The sequence below is a fragment of the Egretta garzetta genome, unplaced genomic scaffold, assembly GCF_000687185.1.
Source record: "Egretta garzetta isolate BGI_Z169 unplaced genomic scaffold, ASM68718v1 scaffold251, whole genome shotgun sequence".
Classification (NCBI taxonomy): Eukaryota; Metazoa; Chordata; class Aves; order Pelecaniformes; family Ardeidae; genus Egretta; species Egretta garzetta.
In genome coordinates, this window is record NW_009258952.1 from 6,418,324 (window position 1) to 6,425,370 (window position 7,047).

Here is a 7,047-nt window from a genome sequence, read left to right on the forward strand (position 1 = left end):
AGGTACTTAGCGCCACAGGTGTGTGTATTGCTAATACAGAGACTGACTGTGAGAAATGCCAAGTGCTCCAAATTGCAGTGGAAGTACATTTTATAGGATTCTTGCATCCCTCAAGAGGAGGTGCAAAGGTCAGAAAAACTAGATTTATCTCCAGTATCCTAATTATTTTTCCTCAGCTGGTAAAAGGTAAAAGAAAAATCTATTTAGTTTTCAAGTAGTGGTGGATTAGAAGTTCCTGAACTGGTAAAATGTTAATAGCATTGACATGTGAGTGAACAGGTTTCCAGTTCTGACTTGAAAACCCTAATGTTTTTGTTAGTGTTCAGATAGAGGAATTTAAAAAATTGACCTAATGCTTGCTTCTACATTTATTGAAGTGTAACACATGAAAAATCATTGCCCTCTCTTTCTTCCTGACCTGAGCAGTAATAGGCTTAATTGCACTTCTTGGAAGTCAGTCCTAGTAGTTTCTGCTTGTCATTCTCTGAGCCGGTGGGGGGCTTTGCCCTTCCAGTCTTTCTCACAAGCAGTACTTAATGCTGCCTAGTCAGCTTTCCTAAAAGTCAGTGGCCTCTTGCCTTGAATAAAGCCTAGCAAGTCAGCTTTGTAATCTTTCAAGCACATTTTGAAGTGTCTTGCTATTCTGCAAGGTAAACAAGGGCTGTCACTATAGCTGGCAATTTCGGTACCCCTTTGGGTAGTCCAAATGGAGAGGACTGAAGGGATTATGAAGGTGGAATTAGATCCTCCCGTATATGGTATAGAGGGTGAGAGAAAGGGCTAAAAAAAAAATCATGTTTTGGGACTAAAAAGACTGAAAAGGTGTTTTGGGATTGCTTTAGCAGTCCTTGCCTCGGGTGAGGGTATGTTAGAAGAAGGGCAGACAACGCCAGATTGTGTCGTAGTGTGTCCTTGTCTCTGCCCAATTCACTCTTTAAGAGAAAATAAAGGAAGAAAGAGAAAACACAAACTCAAGAGAACTGCGAAATGCATGCAATAGAGGCAGTTTTCTTTTGTCCATTTCCATTATTTGATCATGTTAAAACATAAATTGTAAGTAAATGTTTTAGGGAAGCTTCTCTGTCTACTGCAAAGCCACCTGTGGCTGAGCAAACAAAATGAAGCATTAATGAAACATATTTCGTAGAGAAAACTTAGATGAACCTCTTCTGCTGTGTAAGATGTTTGTCTCATCCTAATATGAAAGAATCTGTAGTGCCAGAATTAGTTTCAAGGGTCAACTGCTCATCCCCAAATTATGTGTACGATTCCTGTGAAACTCCGTTTAAAAGGAAGCAACAATTCTGTTGTTTCCACTGGAAGCACGCATTTGCTGCCTGATAAAACCGAAAAGCTTTTCCTCCTTTGCAGTTGCATGTTTCCTTATTTATATTTGGACTGGTGTTTTCTAACAGGAATATTTTTTCACTCATTTCTTCTTTCCCTTTTTGTCTAGAACCGGTCTGTGCACTGCAGTGCTATGTTCCCTCCTCTCCGTTCGCTTTATCTGTACTCTGTTCTTCCCTAAGCAATCTTTTTAACAACATCTGTATACTTTCACTCCTCTCAGTCTTCATTTCATATATTTATTGCTGCAACAGCCCTTTTCTGTTACCTCCTTTTTATTTACACATAATTCCTTCCCTAACGCTGTGATTACTGTGTTTGTGCTCACCATATTGTGTTGTCTTTGAATTTCTAATCTTATGATTCCTGTAAATATCAGCAGTACAGTTCTAGCTATGGTATCTGACTGTTAAGCTCCCATTTCTTATGTTTTCCTTAGATTTGTACTTCACAAGTGAAGTATTTTGTGTGTGTATGTTCTTGTGAAAGCCCATTTTCCTTCTGGTGCTTTTCTGTGTATGTATTTCCTTGAATATCAGAGATGCTTTCTGTAATTTTCAGTTTTTCCCAAATACGTGTCATTTTCCAATTTAACCAGGATGCTTGATGCAGCTTTCTTCAGCTAAGGAATTCATATGTTAAATGCAAGTGGCAATTTGTTTTCACAAAAGAAAGTTTAAGATCGCAAAGTAGCGCTTGTTCTGTTGGGCTTGAAGTTATATGTAGCTTTGAATAATGATCATTTTACTTACCCTGTATAGTGTGGTGCTTTGAGATGGAAGGACAGACTTAGAACTGGCAAAATAAAAAAATTCAATTTAGTGTATACGTTTATATATTTTTCTGCTGAATATAGTGTATTATATAGTCTCTTTATGGAACCAGATTATTTCCTCCTGGATTTAGGATCTTTCTCATGGATTATCTCTAAAGCATGGAAAAGGGAAGAGTAGAGAACAGGATTCGTGCTGCAGCAATGGAGGGGCCCCGTACCCATCCCATTTCCAGCTCCTCTGCCGCAGAAAGGTTGTACCAGGGCTTTGATCGTAGCTTTGGAGCAGGGACCCCCAGAGCCTCGGCAGGGCCACTTTCCTGAGCAAGGCTGTCCCTTGGGAGAGGAGTAAACAGAAAAGGTGGTGGGGCAACGTTGGCAAAGATGGTGTGTACGGGATAGCCACTATTCCCTCACATTTCCACCTTATTTTCCTATAAGTACAGTCTCTTAACACTTACAGTTTCTGATCAATGCTGTTTGTAAGGAGAATGATCTGGTGTAATGGGAAAAATGGAAGTAGGAGGAGAAAAGGAGAGAATTCTGTTTCCTAATCAGATTGGAAAAGAGTAAGTACAAAGCTGCAAAAGTTGTTTTGCGGGCTTGAAAATTACTTCATCTACAGCCTTCTGAAACAGTTTGCAAACCCCAACATTCAAATGTCAGGTGAAAGGCTACGCTGGTCCGTGCCCTCCTGCACTGCCCACCGCTGTCAGAGGTGGACAGACCTGGGGGGAATAAATTGGGTGTCTGTGTGCCAGTGCAGAAGAGGAAAGGTTTGTTCTGCTTTCAGTCTGTGAAATGCTTCAGTGAAGGTAGGACAGGGCGGTATGTTTGTGTGCATGCTTCACCTTTTACAAGCAGGAAACCTTCTGAACGGTGAGGTGCAAACCCGCCCTGGGCTTGGCACTCAGGAGGGATGGGGACTCTGAAGCTGAAGCTTAGGTAGGTTTCCCCACTGGGCAGTGTATTTAAAAAATGCTTAATATGTTTGTCAGGGTGCTGAGTTAAAGATAAATGATGTTACAAAAAAAAAAAAAAAAAAAAAAAAGCAGCACTGATACTGGAGGTTGTAGTGTAAATCATTTGTTATTTGTGCTTTTTAGTATTTGCAGGAGAGTTGGGTGCTGGGAGGAGTTGAACCGTAGGATGTTGCTGAGAGAGAAGTGTTTATTGTGGCAGAACTAAAATTATAGGCAAAAAATTAAAGTACTCTAGGGGAAAAAAGAGTAATTCTAGCATGCCAGATATTCAGTATTAAGCATGCTTAATATTCAGTTTAGTCTCATCTGACATGTTTATGACCAGTGTGTGTGCCCCAACGTAGGCACTGCCTAAAAATGCATTTGTGAATTAGTTTTGGTGCAAGAAGTAGAGAGAGCGCACGTACTCCTCTTCTCCACCGGGAGCCCAATTTGCTTTTCTGTAGAGGAAGGTGCAAAATGATTCCAAGTGCGCCGGGTTTGGGTTTCTCTTGGAGTCCTACCCTTAAAATCGGCAGAAGGGAGGGGAGTTACTCTGTCTATTATCATCCAGCTCTGCTAATGTAGCCCGGGCGCCACGTGACTGCAGAAAAGGCTATTATCTCAATGAAAAGGAAACTGCTTTTTAGAGCAGCAACAGAACAGAAGCAGGAGGAATTTTCGAGTACTCCACCATGCTGGATTGTCAAAGGGGGATCTCTCTGATCAGCAGTTAGGGAAGGATTAGCGTGGCCAGTTTGTCAGCTGTCATTAGAAGCAGATGACAGAGATGATAAGCTGCTGTGTGCGCACGTCCTCACTCAGCATGTGCTTTGGTTTACATCAAGACATAACACTCGTTTGGGATAATGGAGAACTGATATTTTTAAGGCTGTAAATTTACTGGAAATTGTCTCTTTTTTATTATTATTATTATTATTATTTTTCCTTTTTTTCCCCCCCCTCCCATTTTTAATAAAAAGCCAGTGTGATGGATGGGGAATTTATCTACATCTTGATCTGAAGACGCAGAAAAACTAGTGAGATCTGCCTTCAACTGCAAAGGCTGGAAGATGACAAGGTGTGTTTCTGAAGTGCTGTGATTTCATTGTTAGTGCTCTCTTTTTGCACGTACGTGTGCTCCCGTTTATTATTATTATTATTATTATTATTTTTCCTTTTTTTTCCCCCCCCTCCCATTTTTAATAAAAAGCCAGTGTGATGGATGGGGAATTTATCTACATCTTGATCTGAAGACGCAGAAAAACTAGTGAGATCTGCCTTCAACTGCAAAGGCTGGAAGATGACAAGGTGTGTTTCTGAAGTGCTGTGATTTCATTGTTAGTGCTCTCTTTTTGCACGTACGTGTGCTCCCGTGTGTGCATCGTAGGTGTCTCGATGTTGCGGGGTGGGGTGGGGGATGTCAGTTTGGGGGAGTGGGAGGAAGAGCTTATTTCTTTTTAAGAAAGAGAGTTTAAAGATAATATTTCTAAATAACAAATACAAAGAAATACTGTAAATTTGATTCTCCAGTTTCTGTAGTGTCCCCCCTTTTTAATTGCTACAGGTGTACTTGTGGTTGCCTGTGACAGTTTTATGGGTTTATGAGGCTAAATATATCTTAGTCAGTGCACAGGAAATATTTTTGTAAGCAAGTTTTCTGGCATCCAGAATAATGCACAAACCCATCTATATTTTCCCACTGTCAAGAGGAGGTGGAGCCTGAGAGTGTCTTTTTCATTGCAGTAATTACTATTCAGTATTCAGTAATTTCTCTACACGTGAAAAAGTACAGAGTAAGTCAGACTGAGACATTTTTGCAATAAAGCTCTTTCTCACCAAGAGCTTAAGTAGACAAAACACACCAAAACATTTATAACTTTCTCAGTTCTCTAATCTTAATAGTTTTCTTTACAAGTATGTGATCCCATAAACAGAATGACATTCAGTTAATCTTCAGACCTTGTATTTATCTCGTGGCTATGCATGCTGATGTCATTAAATATCTTGGCACTGTTTACCTTTCTTTTAACCTTGGGAGGGCAACATTTAATATTGCAGATTAAAGAAATAATAATATCCCCTGAAAAAGGTTATAGATGATTACTTGTAGTAAGTGAAGATAGTATGCTGTCTCCCCTGCTTGGGAAGTTCTTGCAAGCTTGTTGGCTTTATTTTCCTGTCGTAAAGAGCATTAAGCCCAGCGTTGCTCTTTACTTCACAGCAGTAATACTAATCCTGGACCACAAAAAAAAGATAAAATGAAGTGTTTGGATTTGCATGCAAGTACTGATTGTCACTTCTCTAGAATTGTCTCCAAAGTTAAGGGCAGGATTGCAAAGATGTATATAACAGGTCATTACTGCAGTGCACTGGCAGTTTGCTAAAAGTGTGCTTTCCTGGTTTCATATTGAAATAGTGGTGGTGACTATCATGCTTAGAATCCGTTTAATAATTAACTAAATACATACAGGAAATGCCTTAGTTTATTTTATTTAGGACTTTGAAAAGCTCATGCTACTTTGAGATAGGAGGGGGGAAGGAAAATATTACTGTTTTTCAAATTAATGTAGTATGTGTTTGAAGAGACTTTATTTCATACTGTGAGGGCAGAGCCAGAAATGTAAACAAGTTAGCACTATTTATTTGCTTGTTCTCTTTTGTCTCAGTTTGATTATTTTAATTGCAGTATACCTACATTTTGATACAGAGGCCTGGGGCAGGCGGTGCCATTGAGCAGAGGCTTGAGAGCCCGTCACGTTCGCGGCACCAAACGTCGAAGCCACAAGAACAATGAAACTTCCTCTCTGCTTCTTGTGTTTTCTTCCTTTATTTCATTACGGAAGATCTAACAAGATAGTGGGGGCCAAGTAGTGCTTACTGAAGTGTTGGCACCTATGTTTTGTAGAGGAATACATTTTTGCTGCTTGTACACACATTTTGATTTGCCTGATGCATTTTAGGACATATTAAGGGGGGGGGGGAACCCAACCTTTTGTGTGGACTGTGTTTTTCAAATGGCTTTGTGTTCACACAAAACTCAAATTGGGGTGTTTTCTTTCATAAGCAATTTCTTATAGAAGTGTGGTATGTAGCATATATAAAACTTTAAGCATTATCTTTGACCAAGTAGTTTTCTTTGCCCACACTTCAAAATCCTGTATGCTACTGTAGTCAGCAAGGTTACATTAGTAATGTTCAAAAGCTGTTGCTCTTTTTTTTTTATTTTTTTATTGTCATCTCTGTAAGGTAAATTGCTTGTGCAAGGAAGGAGGGAAGCCATGACTGCATTGCAAAATATACCCTTCTTGGAAAGTCTGAGCTAGAGGACTACTTTGAAAATTACATTTCACTCTAGAGTTCTAAGCATAAGATTTAAAAACAAGTGCCATTAGGAACTCAACTGGCTGGTTAGCAGTACCATTTTATTTATTTATTTAGACTAGTAGCGGGGGTGGGGGGGAGGAAGGGTGTGAAAACAACCTTGATTCTTAGAATCTACTTCATTAATAAATGGAATAATGTTTTTAGCACACTACTATAGAATAGCCTCATAACTGTAATAAGAAAGTTAAGGCTGAGGACTGGGTCTATGAGCCAAACTGTCTGAGCTGAGTGAAGGTGAAGGATGTAAGTTGATAATCATTCGTACCTGCAAGGAATCCTGGACGGAGTCACCCTACTGCCTGCATTCCTCGTTAGCTTTTCTCACTGGCACATGTTCAGCTGTGGCAGGCCTAGAAGGATGCCTGAATTGGGCTCAGAATTATTATTAGCAGGTAAAGCTTTAGTCTCTGATGGTGAGGGGTAAAATTTGGAAGCCCGTGTCTTCCAGAAATGAGCTGCTCTCGGTAGCCGGTGGTCTGTGTGTGGCTGACCCTGCGGGTGGTTTCCTGGTAGCTGGAGTTGCACAGAGAGGGATTGGGAAGGGCTAGCTGGGATGTGAGGGTAGAGAGCTTAAGGAAG

At 40.2% G+C, this 7,047-nt stretch overlaps 1 protein-coding gene across 3 annotated transcripts in view; it reads left to right on the forward strand.

Annotated features, from left to right (window-relative positions):
• Positions 1–7,047, forward strand: part of NCOA2 (nuclear receptor coactivator 2) — a 186,351-nt gene that overhangs the window by 88,273 nt on the left and 91,031 nt on the right. The window contains exon 1 of one of the 3 annotated variants that reach the window (XM_035890075.1): positions 4,299–4,392. The exons of the other annotated variants lie outside the window; for them this stretch is intronic. The gene's annotated coding sequence lies outside the window, so the exon portion shown is untranslated. Of the gene's footprint in view, positions 1–4,298; positions 4,393–7,047 lie in introns of those variants that run through there. 3 annotated transcript variants of the gene reach the window in all.